The following is a 17225-nucleotide window of genomic DNA, read 5'->3' on the forward strand; positions in this document are numbered from 1 at the left end:
GGATGCTCAGAGAGTGGAAGGATCCAGCTAGGACATTGTATGTGTTCATAAGCAGGTTGTAGGACACACAGAGAACCCAGGTTATAGAAAAGCACATTCAAAGGACGTTCCCAAATGCCTGATCCCAGATTTCTCAGCTACCTTCTCCATCACAGCCAGTAGAGATATTTGCACTGATTTCTGGCTCTGGTGATCTTAGCGTTGCCTTTCCCTCTGCGGCCTTAGGACACCACATCAGTAGATGGCCTCTGGGTGGGGACAAGGGATGGGGCCTTTGACGAGCAGGAGGGACCGACCACCCGGCGTCTACTGCGGCCGAGGGGGAAGGCAACACACGTTGATGTTGGCTATCACATGAATCTCTCTCTCTTCTTCAGGGGCATTTTACACTTGTGTTTTGCCCTCAGCATTTCTGCAGTGCTGGGCTGGCCGGGCTCTTGCAGTGCTCTGGAGTGATTCTGCTAATGGGATGTGACCTGATGGCTTTGCATGTTTTAAGTAAATTAAACACAGCTGCTAGGAAAATCCAGTAACCTTAACAGCACCATGGCTCCGTTGTCTGCATTGTAATTACAGCGGCAACTGCCTGGAAGTTCTACTTTCTGGTTTATTTTTAAATAACTTCTGAGCTACCCTTTGATCAACTGCTTCATCCCCGAGTCCTGCCTGTCCTCTTCCTTGTTCTGGGTTTAACCCTTGCTTCTTCTTCAAGCATCCATCTCATTGCAATTTAGTCCATTGCAAATGCAAGCGGCTGATTGCAAAAATTACAGTCTTCCCTGAATATATACTGCAATTTTGAGCTGAGGGTGAATCTGGGGAGGTTTTTATGCCAGAGCTTACGGGGTGAGTGCACACCGCAGGCATTCAGAGAGCGGTGTTTTAAGGCTGCTGGGGAAGTGCATCTTGAAATACGCAGCTTTTTCAGTTGCTTCAACCGAAATCCTTTGTACCCCTTCAGAGAGGTGGGCTTTCTGTCACAGCGGCAACACTTCAATCAGAAGTGAAAGCAGTTAGTTCTATGTAGGAAGCAAAACCGGGAGCCTAATTAGTTTTCCCTCGTCAACCCATGAGTGGAACCCATGCCTGCAAGAGCGAGCGATCAACTCCCAGCATGGGCGTAGCTGCGTGCTCCTTCCCTTCATTAAAAACTCACACCATCTTCACTCCAGAATCAAATTTCTGGAGGAAACGCAGGCTCAGGGAAATGACATAGGGTTTTGCATCAGAGCCTGAAAAAAGGCTCCAAAACAAGCTGAATTTTAAACATGTCTCAGTGCAAGGAGGGAGGGTGGTTCAGCATCACGGGATGCTGGTCCCACCTCGGGGCACCAGAGCTACAGCTCCCCAACTGCGCTCAAGGTCACATCGCATTTCGTTATAGAATCATAGAAAGGTTTGGGTGGGAAGGGATGTTTAAAGGTCATTCTAGTCCAACCCCCCCGCAATGAGCAGGGACATCTTCAACCTGATCAGGTTGCTCAGAGCCCCGTCCAACCTGACCTGGAACATTTCCAGGGATGGGGCATCTCCCACCTCTCTGGACAACCTGTATTGGTGTTTCACCACCCTCATCGTAAATCATGGTTCTGGCTACCCTTCATCCTGCTGGTACATGGGATGAGCTGTCTCCTGGAGATCTGAGGGTACTTCCAACAGAGCCGCTTGCCAGCTTGTTTTCCAACCGGACTTCTTTTCTTTTCCACCGGGCTGGCCAAGACAGGCAGGTCTCTGCTGTGATGCCCTGGTCTGCTCTCCCATCTGCTGTCTGCAGCGTGTCATCGTATATCCACGTCGGGAAGCGAGGCGGGTGCCTATGCGTTTGATCTGAGCGAAAGCACTGAGTGAGTGTGATTGGGGTTGTAAAGTTTACGAGATTCTGCATTTTATGGTAAATTTTAAATTGACTTTGCAATCAGGGGACATTAGAGTTTGTAAAGGAAAGTCAGTGTGATGTGTTGCAGAACACAAGGTGGTAATTTCTCCTCTTATATTGATGCTATCAACAGTAAAGAATGAAGCAGCTGCTTCTCAGAGGATTGGTTTTTTAATGCATTCGATTTCTGTCATTTATAAACTATTATTTATTATGTGGGGGTTTTCCCCCTTTACTGGCTTTCCCTCTCCCTCCATTACTAGAATAATGCAGTGCCATCTTATCTACCACTTTTCATCTGTAGATTTCAAAGCCCATTCCAACCACAGCCGACATTATTGTTTCCATTTTTGCACAGGAAGGGGAAAACGGAGGGCTGGAGATAGGAGAGGATGTCAGCCCAAAGACGCAGCCAAGCCACCGCTCCTCCCGAGCACGATCCACGCACTCATTTCTCCTCGGGTTGGGAGGGATGAGCTGTCTCATGGCGTTTTTGGCTGGAAGGCACCGTCCCTGGCAAGCCCTGGTCCAGCAAGGAGAGCCCTGTGCCATCAATCTGCCTGTGTGTTGCAGTGGCATCTACTGTGGGTACTGCCACCATCTACCCACACTGGCACCATCAGGATCCTACGAGCCAAAGCCCCTTTTATCGACACACGAAAATGAGTTGCCATGAAAAACGGCAATAATCATCCCGAACACTCTGCTAGGCAATGAAACATCCCCATGTGGCAGTGCGTGATAGATGTGCCTTTTCAAAATACGTTTGCCAGGTGGGATTTTCCGCAGGGACGTGACTTGGTTCCCTTGACGCCAGTGGTGGTCTTCAGGACACTGCCCTATTCGAGGCAACACAGACCTTCAGCGAGGGTCAGGCTCTGAAGTTGCTCTGTTAGTTGACAGAAAGGGGGTTTTCAGCTGAGCGGAATATTTTCTGGCGAGGTGGGATTCATCTGTCCGCATTTACATACCTGGATGGTAGCCACCTCTTCCCTAGTTGCCTGGGCTGCCTTCACCGTTGATGGAGAGCAGTAAACAGAACTTCAGTGGTGCGGTTTCTCTTCTCCTAAGGGAGATGCCTAGCTGAGATCAGCTGGATCTTGCTGTAGCTTCTCTCCTTTGCCAATGAAGGGAGTCTAGCTAACTAGCCCAGATAGGGACATTTTTCTGCAGATACATCAGGGGTCTATGACCCAGAGTGTCTCCTTCCCACCACGCAGTATCTTGACATAAAACTGAATGGCTGGAAGGAGAATTATCCCCAAAAGGCAGTGTGGTGTGGGTTTTGCGCACCCAATGTCGTGTGCTCTGGTGTTCCACCACGGCCGGGCTCTGTGGTTGCATTGCAGGTCCTGACGCACCATGGTCAGGTGTCTTCTCACCTACCTCCATGCACCTCCAGAAGGGATGGGGCTACCCCAGTCTGTCCGCCTGACCGGTGAGCATTGCTAAAGGAAGCTGTAGCTTTATTTTTGCAGATGGCGAAGGGGCCAGTCTGTCATTTCATCACTATCAGGACACCTCAGATGCTCAGGCTGGGATGGAAAGGCAGTTTTCTCCTTATCTTCACTGAAGCCAGGGTTCACCCCCTTTTCTCTCTGACAACATGGCAGTGTTTGCCTGCAGCTCCATATTTTGCTTGCAATTATTAAGCCTGCTAGAAAATGGTTCTGGCACCTTCCTGATTCACTAATGTGTCTGGTGAGGTCAAAGGCTCTTGAGAGCATATCAAAGAAATGGGCACAGTCCTCTGGGAGGAGCCTGGGGTCACCCAGGCCTGAGGAGAGGTGCGAGATGAGCTCTTCCCCAGGCTTAGGTTCGTTCGTTAAAGCTGCATCACAGCAAAGGTGTTTTATGATGTTTGGTTTTCAGATATGCCAAGAAGATGAAAAAAACTGATTGCAAAAGTCCTGGGCATTTAAAAGTAATATTTGATGGGGATTTATTGAAGATGCTGTAATACAGCCTTCAGCAGCATCTGCTTTCCAGATTAATGGAGGGCTTGCAAACGGCACTTTGGAAGCAACCTCCAAGATTATTTGAAAACTGGAGAGCAAATTCCATTTGGTGAATGATTCATGACATGGGTTTGCGTATCAGTTGTTCTTTCTTTCTTTGTCGAATTTATTCTCTTCAGTGATGTTATGCAGGAGGCACACAAACACTGTCACCATCCTGGATGTGTTTATGTGCCAGGGCTGTGCCACTCATCACAGCAGGGGCCTGAGAGTGCAGAGCTGGAGGGCATCCTCTTCTAATGCAAATGGATTTTATTTTGGAGCTGTTGAAACTTGGACCAGGACCCAGAGGTGGGATGCAGTGGAAAATAAAAATAAGAACTAATCTTCTGTTATAGCCGATGGATACTTGGTCAGCGCAGTCAGTGGAGTTTGGAGGGTGTTTCAACACCCCGAAGTAGACACTGATGTTTGAGTAACTGAATAGCTCTTGCAGACACCCCAGATTGTGCTGACTGCATCCCCGTGGACTGCAATAAGAGCTGGGAAAGCCAGCACGCATGGAGATCATGATTCAGCTGCTAGACATAAGTGTCTAGTTTTACCCTAAAACATATTATTTAGTCTCCAGCTGTCAATCAAGAGGGATGCAGGTCCAGGGACATATCTGGCAAAGCCAAGTACAGGTCTTGGATAGCTTGGGGAGTCCAATGTGGCAATGGGAACCTGCATTTAGGCAACTAAATCCGGGATTTACATGTGGGCACCCCAACTGAAATGCCTTAATCTGGAGCAGAATCCTAGCTGGCATGCCAGGGACTGGTGCAGATTTGTCAGGCTGGTCCTGGCTGTCAGATCAAACATTTTTTGGTGTTTGGTCAAGTGTTGGAACAGGCTGCCCAGAAAGGTGGTGGAGTCACCATCACTGGAGGTGTTCAAGGAACGTGTGGATGTGGCATTGTGGGACATGGTTTAGTGGGCATGGTGGGGTTGGGTTGACGGTTGGACTTGATAATCTTACACGTCTTTTCCAACCTTAGTGATTCTGTGATCAGGGCTACACAGTGCTTTAGGTGAGCTAAATGCTGATTGCTGGCCGGTGAGGGCTAGAGCATGGATGGACTCTTTGGAGGATGGTCATTGGGAGTACGTGAGTGCTTGTTCTGTTGGGGGTAGGGCTGTCCCCAGTGTAGACACCCTGGAGGAGGGCTGTTTCTTCACGTGGGGTTGACCTCAAGAGCAGGACAAGCATGCCCCATCACCAGGCTGCTTGGGAACCGTCCTTCCCAGCTCTGCAGCTCACCCCAGCCGGGGGATGGAGCAGTCGGTGTGCTAAAGAGAGGCAGAAGCTCCTGTTCTAGAGACACGTGGTGAAGAGGAACAGACCTGCAAGTGAGCTGATGTGGCATGTTAGTGATGTATTCAGGGAGGGTAATTAGAAACCTTAACGTCATATCCAGGAGGGTGTGTTCGATTCATCTAGAAACCACCCCAAGAAGCTAAAAGGGACCTTGTGGCTGAGGCGAAAGCCACAGGCAAGCCTGTTTGCTTTATAGCTTTTCATCCCGCCTGTGTTTAGGGAATGGGAGAATGAAGCCTGAGCTGCTCTCAGCAATGCCCATCCTATTTTGGAAAATGCTACAAGGGCACTAGGCTGTCCTCCCCAGCTCCCCGTTTGCTGGCTCAGAGGGTGGACCACGAGCGTGGTTGTTGACAGGCACTGTTCTTCAGGCCCCTTTTTGTGGCAATGGGTTAATGAAACTGTAATTCAGGTGCAGCCTTTGCTTAACCCAGAAACTCCCATTTATAGCCTCATCCCAGGAGGATTCTCCTGAGCCTCAAACAGTGATTTTTTTAGGTGTTGCGTTGCGAGCCGTTGTGTCCCTGAGTTCCCCTTGCCATGGGGAGAAGCTGCAATGCAGGATTCTGCCTGTAGAGAGAAGGAGACAATTTTAAGTAGAAGTTAAAGCTGAAGCCCAGCGTCACTCAATGGAAATGCAGTGCCAGCCCTTGCCCTGATGCCGGGAGGAGGTTGTGCATCAACCTTAGCAGAGCTGATGAGCTCCGGCATGAAGCCAGGGCGTTGCAGGATTTTTGCAGCCTTCCTTGGGAATTTTGCCCAAAACAAAGACGATGGCGCTCACCCACGTGAGCATGTTGACAGTGGCCTGCGTTAAGCTCTTTGCCCCCTTGCTGATCACTTCTGGCTGTTGAGTAGCAAACGAGCCATTAGTCCTCGGTGGTGGCGGTTACTCATCAGCTAATGATCTGAACTGGGGCCGGGGCTAAGTAAGGAGGTCACACTTAAGTGCACAAGGTCAGAGCGGCTGGATGCTCTCAAAAGCAGATGGACTCATTAGCTGCAGAGAAGTGCCCTTCTTGGGGCTGATCATGGCCCCGGAGCTTGGCCAGCCTTCATGGCTACAGTCACCAGGCTGGTCTGCAGCCACCGTGTGCTCTACCGGTCACCTGTGCTCCATGCATTGCTTACTGCCTAAATGTCCTCGTGCTGATGGTCATAGAAGCATGAAAAGAAAAAAAATAGGCCATCACAAAGGTTACCCTTTGTGGTTTTTCTCTGTTCCTGGAGTGTGCACGCACAGCGATTATCTTACCAGTTTAATAAAATGGATAGGGTGGTCAGAGCCCCATGGTTCCTCGGTCCCGGGACACTCATCCAGGAGTCAACGTGACTTGACAAATGTTGTTGGCACTTTTCCATGAGAGAGAATCCCATAAAGGCTGACACAAGATTGGTGCCTCCATCTAAAAGGAGGGAGAGGGCTCCCAGTTGCTTGCCTGTGTCACGGGTAGTGGGAGATAGTGCTGGTGGTCCCTGCCCCAGTAAACCCGTGCCAAGGGCTGCCTGGAGAAGGAAAGGAGGAGATGCTGGGGTGATTGATTCAGTCAGGATCTGCTCAGGGACCCCAGAACGAGTAGGCAGCATCTCCAGCTGACCCGTGATAACAAGTGTCTCCTTGCCTTGGTTTCAACCTTCTTGCGTAAAATTTAATGAATGGGAATGCACTGCGTTGGCTTTGCCCATGTCAAGCGTGGCAAATTCGGAGATTGCGTGCAATAAACGGCCGTTTCCTCACTTTGAGTGACTCCCAGTTGACTGCATGCTACTAAGCCTTGGCAGAGAGATCCCTTTTCCCTTGCAGCTTCCACTAGTTGGTGGGAACCCTTTTATCCCAGCCAAAACTCAGGTAGAAGCCCAGGTTTAAGGACAGGTGTGAGCTGGTGGTGCCTTTTTAGGGAAAATACCCCAGATTGTGAGCACCTCATTTCCTTTGCTTGCAGATACCGCTTGTCCTGCTGAACCACAGGAGCAATTTCCAGCTATGCACTCCCTTAGCATATGTGCCCACCTGCCGTGGTCTTGTAACAGCCATGGTGGTCTTCCTCTCTGTCCTTACCCAGGAGGAGACCTGGGCCACCACTCCCAGCTGTACTAGGGGGGCTCTGGACCCCGTTAATATGATGGCTGCCCACTGGTGGGAGTCTCACTGGTGGGAGGTTGTGCTAAAGTGGAGTCAGGACCCACAAAGCATGCCCATGCTGATCTCCTTCATCGGCCCTCTGAGCCCTGCCCACCTTCAGCCCAGCTGTTGGCCACCTCGTCCCCCACCAGCCACCCGTAAGCTGCATTAGCGGCCATCAGTGTGTTTCATTATCTCCTCCAGCATGTGCTGGTGACAGTCCTACTCAACACCTCCTGCGTGGAGATGTCGGCTCTCTACTCAGAAATGCCAGCCTGCTGTCTCCATCATTTGCAAGTGCAAAGTGATGGCCAGGAGCTGCTGTAGAGCTTCGTTTTTCCAAAGTTTTTCCCAAGCTAAGAGGGGTGGTGGACTGGTACGGGCAGAGCTGGGGGGATGCTGGTCGTACGCCTTCCCCCTCTGCACTCTGTCACCTGCGGGACGTGGGTTTGTTGCGGGTACCACTGCAGGTTCCACCAAGCTACCACCGACAACCGAGCTACGTGTGTAGGAAGACAAGGGAAATCGATGATCCCAAAGGGACCAAGATGTAACGTTTAGCTGGGGGGTGGAATGGAGGAAGCAGCCAACGCTGCTTTGACGGGATCCGTTTCTGGACTGTTCATCTCCCAGCTGTCGCAGGAGGAGATGCGATACAGCGGGAGCATGGGTTGGGTTTGCACCTCCATGGCACGGTGTTGCTAGGTGATTTTGTGATACAGGCAAGAGGGAAAGGTGAAGAGCAGAGAAACGGCTCAACTGACCATGGAAGTACGGGTGGTAGGAGAGCAGGAGCAGGCCTGGTTTGGTGGATTCTCATCATCCCAGCAGAAGGTTTCTCCAGAGCTGGCCCTTCTTAACCAGAAGCTCAGTTCTGGATCTGATGAAGGTTTTTGGTCTTTTTTTTCTCTCCTTTGTTCCTTAGGAAATGGTCAGAGGAGCAAAGAGAGCGTTGACGGAGATTTGAAACAAAAAGAAGGGTACCGGTGAGTACGCATTTGGGTGTGTTGAGGTGGTGGCTTTGTGGGGAGAGCTGGTGGGTCTTCGCAAGCAGGACGCGAGTTGAGGAGTACAAAGTGGCTGTCTTGATGTCTTTCTGGGGTCTTGGGGGTCTGATCCTGCCCTTCAGTTACTGGGGACTCCTGTGGGAGAGGAGGTAATTTGTCATATTGATGGATCAGCACAAATCAGCTTTACTGCCACCATGATTCTGTGCTATCATCAACGACCGAACCGCTAATTGCTCCTTCTGTAAATCCGTAGAAGATGCTCTCGTAAATATGTGTGTTCTCCGTGCTGCAGTGCTGGAAAGAGCAGGCGGCAGATATGCTAGCAGCTGCACGGGAGTGCACTGAGCAACAATATTTGTTAATGCTTGGAGTGCTTTTGGCTGTTGTTGTGCTTGGCCCCGTTGCAGACCCAGTCACGGGGCTGCGATCTGGGTGACATTTCAAGGTCCCCTCCAGACCTGTTTTCTGCAGCTGTCACGCAGGAGGCTGTGGCTTGGGTGTTTGCCTAGAGGTCTTGAATAGGAAGAAAGGAGCGTCCTTTTTTTATCGTCTAAGCTGGTTTGGATATGCCAGAGCCAGATCCTGAGTTGATGTTGCTGAACTGAGTTATCTTGCGTTGCACCAGGTGGGAGGCCGGTCTTTTTACACCATCTTCTCATGAATAACTGCCTGGTTTGCACTGGCCAAACCCTTAGTAGAGCTGTGCTGTGAGTCCCTATGGGTCCCCATCCATCAGGGACTGAATCCCCCCCCCGTCTCCCCTGGGTCCCATGCTGCACATGTGTTATGGATGCTGAGGAGCACCTCAGCTGCGTGCTGGGTTGTCACAGAATCATAGAATGACAGAACAGTTTGGGTAGGAAGGGACCTTTAAAGGCCATCTAGTCCAACCCCCCTGCAATGAGCAGGGACATCTTCAACCACATCAGGTTGCTCAGAGCCCCGTCCAACCTGACCTGGAATGTTTCCAGGGATGGGGCATCTCCCACCTCTCTGGGCAACCTGTGCCAGCGTCTCACCACCCTCGTCGTAAAATATTTCTTCTGCGGTCTGTGCTGTAGCCTGGACTACATGGACGTGCAGGAGCAGTAGTGGTGGTGGGTGGATCGTGGGGAGATGTGGATTTTAAGACTCACCTCAGCTCCTTATAGTATAGGTATGAGCTTAGATGAAGGGAGAAAGTGACCCAGGCAGAGATGAGAAGGGGCTTCAGGAAGGACTCTTCTTCAGACATTTAATAACGTAGAGGCCCTTTATAGTGAGTGAGGGCGTTTTTAGCCCGTGTTAGATCTGATCTAGTTTGAGCATCCACCCTAGGATGAGCTAGAAGTCTGTCCCTCTCCTCTGGCTCCAAGAGGAGCCCAGATGAGGGGACGGTGTGTCTCCAGGGTCACTCACCTCCCAGTAAGGCCAGCAGGGAGGGTGCTGAGACCCAGCTTCCCCCCCCGCACCCCTCCGAGCAGAAGCGCCTGAGAAGCGATGCTTTGTTCCCAGGGATCATCGCTGACTCCAAAACAGGCGCTAATCAGGGCCCGGAGCAGAGACCAAACTCCTCTCTGGCTCCCACACCTCCCAGTCCCTCCCTGCTGCCTCTCTGCAATCAGCTAGAAAATAAACCCAGCCTATCTTCCCCGGAGCAGCAACCCCCTCGCCTGTAAACAAGGCAGCCTGGAAGGCCACCGGCCGCAGAGCTGGGTGCCAGCCCGGAGGTGTTGGACCATGCCCCGCCCCAGGGAGCCCTGGCACCCATCTGTTCCCAAAATCCAGCTGCGTTTCCCCTCCGAGCACCCCGGCCCCTGCACGCCTGGCAGAGAAGGCGATAACCGTGGGGGCCGGCGGGTGTCTGAAGCACCGGGTATTTTGTAATGCTGCCTTTCCTGATTTACACCAGCGGAGGTTTGGTCCCTTGAGCTCCTACAATCCTGGAGTGCTTCAGCTTATTAAACATTTGTTTGCACTGTCCTTAGCATTAAATAATTGGCTCCTCAGCATATTTGAGTTGGAGGGTATCTAATAATCCTGTGAACTATCCATCAGGCTCCATTATCATCTCTGCACTCCTGCGCCAGCTGCCTCGTGTTGACTCTGCCTGGGGTTTACAAATAGATTTAGTTTCTCCTGCAGTTTTGCTTCTTTTTTCTTTCTCTCTCTCTCAAAGGAGCCGTTTCGGGCTCCTTGTAATTTGTGCAGACGCTCCCATCGGCTGCAACAGCATCCTTCTGTTGGCTCGTGAGCGATGGGTCCCCTCCGTGTCCTGGCTCCGCTTCTGCCAGAGTCCCCAAGCAAAAACTCTCATTTGCCACAAAGGAATAGAATCGTTATCTCGATGGAAAGAATTTCCTTTTCCAACCTACAAACTGATAAACCATCACATTGTTGGGAGATTCCTTATCGGTTCGTGGAATTTGTAGGACACAAAATAATGACCTGTCAACTCTGCTCCGGCAGACCAGCACTGCACCACTCACACGCAGGGCAAAAACCCCGGCTGTCTCGATGGTATTTTAATAAGGATACTTAAGGCGGCTCCTAAAAAGCCTCCTAACCAGGTGAGTGATGCCTGAGCTGAGACTTTCTCATATTATTTTTGGTACCTGGTGCTGCCACCTCCGTACCAGCGATGGGAGAGATGCTCAGCGCCTCTGGAAATCAGGCTCGTGCTCACCTCCCCGGCTCTGCAGCATCCTGGAGGAGGCGGGTGGGATGGGGGATCGCATCCCTATGGATCGGATTTGCTTTTAGAGCAAATCCTGCTGGAATCACACACACCAGAGCCGGAGGTTGCAGTCGCATGTGTCCCCATCTTTACAGGCTCCGGAGCTGCTGCTGGATGTTTTGCCAATGTCAGGAGAGACATATCTAGGTTTTGCTCATGCAAAATCAGTTTCTTCCTTTTTATACAGGCTAAAATATAGTCTTCCCCATGAAACGTTGCGGTTATCAAGACTCTGACGTATGTCTTCGGCTGACAGGCTGGGATTGCAGGCATACCAGGGCATAGCACTGGGGCAGGCAAAGGGAGTCATAAAAAAAGGACCCGTCTCTCACAAACATCTCCCCGTATAGTCTGAACGCTCCTTTTTGGACTTGTCCTAGAGATGTCCTTTGCTCCTAGGTTATAAGACACGCAAGGCAAATTCAAGCAGCTTCAACCCATTTAGGGTTCAGCCCTTACATTGAATTTTACCCCTGCATTTCAAGATCGCCCTTTAAAAAATTGTTCCTAGTTCTAACCTGTCAAGAGGAGATTGATAAGAGGAGATTAATATCCTAAAATAGCAGCCTGGTAGTTTTGTAGAAACATGTCAGTGCAATTGTCTAAAGGACAAAACCATTTCATTTTGTACCGAAATGTGTTTGCTTTTGCAAGGATAAGTTTCACTTTACATCTTTGTCCTGGATCCTGTGTATTATTGGGCGGGGACCATCTCTAAATTAGCCAGCTTGCAGTGTAAACAGAAAAAAAAAAAAGAAGGGTGAATTATTATGGAACAAGAGCTGTTAATTCTGATTAACATGTGGAGGAGACCGATGCTGGATGGTGTAAAGTGACCCACCAAAGTCCACATACCTTCAGCGAAGGCAGAGACCTTTGCAGTGTCTTAAAGGCTACAAATTTTGCTTCTCCGGAAGATGTGACAGCGCTCCCATGTAACCGTAAGACAAAAACCTCACTGACTTCTGTGCCTGTGCCCTAATGTCATTACTTTCCCTCTTTTGTAGATCCGCATAATGACATTCATGGTCACACACACACATTAAAAAAATACTTTATATAAAGAAAACGAATCTGGCTTCGACTGGCTCTCGCCTCCTGCTGCGGTTACCTCCAGACCCCGGCTCGCCCAGGGTGAAATGAAAAGGGGAGTTAATGTAGCGGGGTCGTTTCTGACTGCTGAATTGGTCAGCCATCTACGGAGCCAATTTCTTGCAGCTTTTCAGTGGCGTGGCAGACCCCTGGGTAATATTTGCCTGAATAGAGCCATAAGTGTTTAAGCTGTATTGCTAGGAATGGCTGTTTTATCCTATGCATCTGAGATTTCAACCCATCAGACATGAAGCAGGTCAAGACTCTCATGCCATTGTGTGCATTATAGCGAACAGAACAGAATATGCTTGATAAAAGAAAAAACTTAAAAGAAATGCTTCTTTAGACCCGCAACTTTCAAGTCCCACAATGCTTCAAAGACCCCTCGTACAGACTTTGAAAGGGGCGAAAGGCATTACCTAATATTTGGAGGAAATGAATAATAAAGCATCCCAAGTGCCGGGAAACTAATTTAGGAGTGCACGTTGCACTGCATTGCCTCTGCTGGATTCGCTCCCCAGAAGAGTTGCTAACAAAAGAGTTTTTTAAAAAAAAAATTACATTTGGAGACCAACTTTTCTGCCTTGAAATGCCCCCTTTTTTGTAATGTTTCCTGTTAAGAGTTACTCATGAAAAGATGAAATGCAGCCCATGCCGCAAACACCAGGTCTCAAATGAAGCTCGGGAGCCCGTAAGGTTTCCCACCGTTCCCCTCCCCACCGCAGCCTTTTGTTCCTTCGTGTTGAAAGCGTTGCTTGCAGGACGCTTGCAGGATGCTGAGGCACTACCTTCTCGTGGAGTTTAGTGATGTCTTAGGAAAAAAAAAAAAACCCAACCAACCTATTTGTGTGGCCTTTGCTTTTGTTCCAGCAAAATGACCTTCGGGCAGAGGCAGTTGGTGAGGGACAGGTCTGTTGATGACCTGTTGCTCCTTGCAGCAGGAGCTGGGAGCTTGGTACCATGCTGAAGGTACCAGTTATGTTTCTAGTGTCACCAGGGATGCTGAAGACACCGTTTGGAGCCTGAGCTGCTTCTTGCCATCACTTGGTTTCTTAGATGCAGTGGTTCTTCATGCAGTGGTCTCCACAGCCAACAAGGCTCCCGTGGGACTCGGGAGCTGCAGAGCTTCGGTGGGCTCAACTTCTGCCTTGTATCGTGAGACGTGGGGTCGGGCCTGAGAGTGGCTGAGGGGGAGGTCCACCCCGTTGGGACTGGTGGGATTGGACCGATGGCTCTGGGAGTGTGGGATTCAGCGGAGGTGAGGTTTTGCTTGCAGGCGTAACCTGCTCCGGAGCAGTGTTTTCTCCCGAGAATCAAACCCCGTGGCATGCCAGATGTCTCCAAATCCCACAGAGTGCTGGGAGATGAGGACAGCCAGGCATGCATGAGGATGTTCAGGCAAGAAGGGCTTTGGTCTCCTCTCCTCCCTGCCTGTCCCCATCCCCACTGCCCGTGCTTGTCACATCAAGCTCCATTTTTACCATCTGCAAAGATCAGTTAAATTTGAGCGCTCTCTTACCTGCTTCTCCCCCAGGCCACAATTAATTGAGGCCAGGAGGGCAGGCAGGAGTGCTCAGGCAATATTTACAAGAAGAAGGGGATTGTAGTGGGTCACCGGAGCCGGACAGGGATGGGGATGATGGGCAGTAGGGAGGCAGCGAATCTCCCACCGGCCCCAGGGGTGGTTAAAAACTCAGCTTTGCGTCCAAATGAATCAAAACCGATCTCCCCACCATTAAACTCCTAGTGCTGGGGCTGCTGTTTCAGTGGGAACTTCTGGGGCGGGAGGACGGCAGGGTATTGGGATGGGGGAGGATGTCTTTGAGTTGTCGGTCACTGCAAGGCTGGGGGATGGAGAGTTTTTAAGAAGATGGTGTTTTCTTTCATCAGAGCTTAGCCCAGCAATGCTGTTAGGCTGGGCCTAGTTATTTCAGTTAACAGAGTTATCAGAGAGGTGGTAGATGCCCCATCCCTGGAAACCTTCCAGGTCAGGTTGGACGGGGCTCTGAGCAACCTGATGTGGTTGAAGATGTCCCTGCTCATTGCAGGGGGGTTGGACTAGATGGCCTTCAAAGGTCCCTTCCAGCCCAAACCATTCGATGAATCTATGATTCTATTTGGCATTTCTCCACTGCATTCTTCATGAACAGGGTGTGCTCAGTCGCTGGCTCAGGATGCTGATGGTCTCAGCCACAAAGCCCAGCTGGGAGTTGAGGCACAAAAAGGAGCGTACAGGGCTCGACACACCAGTTCCCAGCCTTTCCACCACCTTTTTCCCTAACACCAGAGAGCCAGGTGACAAAAGCCTGGCCTGCCTTTGGCACCGTGGCAATCAGAAACCAGGATGATTTCCCGTGGAAAAGGGATTTGGTAGCACTGCAAGGGGAGGTTCATGCGCTGCCTTAATGATACGTCAGCGTCCGGGGACTTTTTAGTCTTGTGCTTGGGTTTTATGATCCGTATTACTTCTCTTTTAATTTTTATTGCTTGACTTTAGTTTTTGATAGAGTGCTGAAGCACCTTGGTGGGCAGAGATGGCTCTGCTCGCACTAACTGTCACCTTGTGGCTTGACCTACATTTAAGCACAGGGCCGAGAGGAGCCGGACGCGGGCTCGCCAGCCCTTTGTACGGTGACAGCCCTGCCTGCGTCAGCCTTGGTGTAGGCAGCCTTTCCCTGCCTGCCCGCTGCTGCGAGCTGAGAATTTGGTCTTGCTGGTCTCCCGTGCCAATGCAGCGGTGCCAAGGGCAGCTCCATCTGGCTTGGTGACCCCCTGGACAACCTCTTAGCCTTGAGCTTGGGCAAGGACTTACCCTGAAACGTGTGCAGCAGCAAAGCTGGGAGGAAGAGGTTGGTCTGGGTCTCCTCTTGAGGTGAAGCTACACAAAACTGGTGGCTGTTGGGCTCGTGGTGCTTTTTGCTCCCAGTCCTGCGCTGGGCTGTGCTGCTCTCTCCTGGTCTTCAAGCGGAGCGTGGCAGGACGTGATCTTTTCCTCTGCGGGACACCTCGTGCAGGGGGTCTCTGGTCCATGCTTGGGTTCCTAGGACATCGCTGAGCCAGGTAAGCAGGCAGGGGTTGCTGCTGGCTGGCCCTGGTTTCTTCCTCCCAGAAGATCAGATGATGTTTGCTTCTCTTCTGTGCGTGTCACCTTTGCTGTAGTCCTGTTTCTGGTTTGCTACCCGTTGCGGAGGGAAATGAAATCTCCTCTAATGTCACCCTGATATATAAAGGTAGTAAAATGTGGAAAACTATGAGATTCCTCTGGGAAGCTTTAACATCTCAGAAGCACAGGGGGTCATCCACGCTCTCCTGAGCTGGAGCCCTAAAGCCCAGTCCCCACAGGTCCGCTGGTGGCTCTTGTCTCAGAATAACTCTGGATAAGATGTGCTGTCAGGGGAAGCAAAGGGAAGGGATTTATTCAGATTGACTGGGTAGCTGGCACTTTCCAAGCTGTATGGTCATGGGGTGACTTCTGTTAAGGAGACAGTCGGACTGGACTGGTTGGCACATCGGTGTGAAGGGACACCTGCCCTTGGTGTCTCCTGGGGCTCACTCCACGCCAGCTGATAACCCATGTCATGTAGGAGAGGTTTCACTCCTTGCTGCTCTGCATTTCTGCCCGGTGCTCCGGGACAGATCCAAACCCCACCGGCGTCAGGAGAGCTTTTTCACTGACTTCAGCTGGCTCCATCCTCCCAGAAAGATGTGACACAACTTCCATGTAATGGTTTATTCCTGGTGACAAGTGCACCTTCCCCGGTGACCTTTCACATTGCCAAATGGAGGGAACGGGATGCCGGTCCCCTCCCAGGCAGCCCAAGAGCAGGGCTGTCAGAGCCGTGGAGCTTGCATGCCGTTAAGAGAAATCCTCCCCGCAGTACCCAAGGGACCCGAGTCCTGGTTCAAAAGGTTTCGAAGGACTGTCAGCTCCTGTTTGGGGCTGCCGCGCTGAAGAGAGATCCTGCCAAGAAGGTCATAGGCTGAAGCAGGCTGAATTTGAAGCGATTGTGGTTTGAAATGATCTTTCAGGTTTGTCAACCCCATCAAAATTTAACTCACGTAAGGGCAGCCGGGAGCCTGGGGTGCATCGGGTTGGGCAACCAGCCAGCCAAGGATGGGTGTCCTTATGGGTGACACATCTGGGCCCTGTGCTTTCTCCAGCAAGGTGGTGCTCCAGTTTATCTGCAGCGGGTGGCCACTGGAAAGGAAGGAACAAAGACATCAGCCTCAGCGTTGAGTTTGCCACAGTGTGTGCGGAGGTCCTTCTGACGGCGGCAGAGTGGTAGGGATCCATCCATCCATCCCTGTGTCTATCTATCTACTCAGATAGTTTCCAGACCATGGGCATCCCTCCCTGTGCATGTGGGTACATCCCTTTTCCCTCTTCTCAACAGATCTGACATTTGCTCATGTCAACAGTAGAGCCTCCATTGACTTCCACAGCACAGGGTGAAGCTTGCTGTGCTTCTCTTCCATCAGTTTTTCATTTAAAACATAACCAGCTCATGAATACTGTTGATCCAGGTTTCTTCATCAAAACACCTTGTAAAAATATTTAGAATAGCTTTTTCCCAGAAGCAGCAGAAAAAATGGGAATGTTTCTTGGTATGGAAAAATATCTCCAACCAACCAAAAGCCAATTTATTCTGGTGGAGCAGAGGCAATCCAACAACCTCCCTTTTCTTTTGCAGTTCACAGATATTGTCATATTTACACCTGAAATCTTTTCCTGAAAATTCGGCATAATTTCTTCCCCTTTTGCCCAGGGAACTGGTAGATCTGAAGTGGCTTCTTCCTTTCTGGTTCTGCCGGAACTGATTACCACAGAACAGGTAGCATCAGTGGGTTGGGAACTGCAGCCTGCATTTCATCGCCTACCAGAAGTCCCATCCGTCAGTGGGAGCTGAATAGTTCTCCTCTGCTAACAAAATTATTTATTTTGACCTGTCATTAAGGATATTCATGTAGCAGGGTGAAAGGTGGGAGTGATCTATGCTTTGTGAGTTTTACAAGCCCATTTTGTATTTGTCTCGGTGGTAGAGGCGCGGTAAAGAGCTCTGTGCTCATGCCTGTTATGATAAGTGAGTTTTG

At 50.6% G+C, this 17225-nt stretch overlaps 1 protein-coding gene across 1 annotated transcript in view; it reads left to right on the forward strand.

The window, feature by feature from the left end:
• Positions 1 to 8293: 8293 nt before the first annotated feature.
• ZBTB7C (zinc finger and BTB domain containing 7C) overlaps positions 8294 to 17225 on the forward strand; it is a 70567-nt gene continuing 61635 nt past the window's right edge. Inside the window, exon 1 of the mRNA XM_059834212.1 lies at positions 8294 to 8302. The gene's annotated coding sequence lies outside the window, so the exon portion shown is untranslated. The remainder of the gene's footprint in view (positions 8303 to 17225) is intronic.

Source organism: Gavia stellata, chromosome Z (assembly GCF_030936135.1).
Source record: "Gavia stellata isolate bGavSte3 chromosome Z, bGavSte3.hap2, whole genome shotgun sequence".
NCBI lineage: Eukaryota > Metazoa > Chordata > Aves > Gaviiformes > Gaviidae > Gavia > Gavia stellata.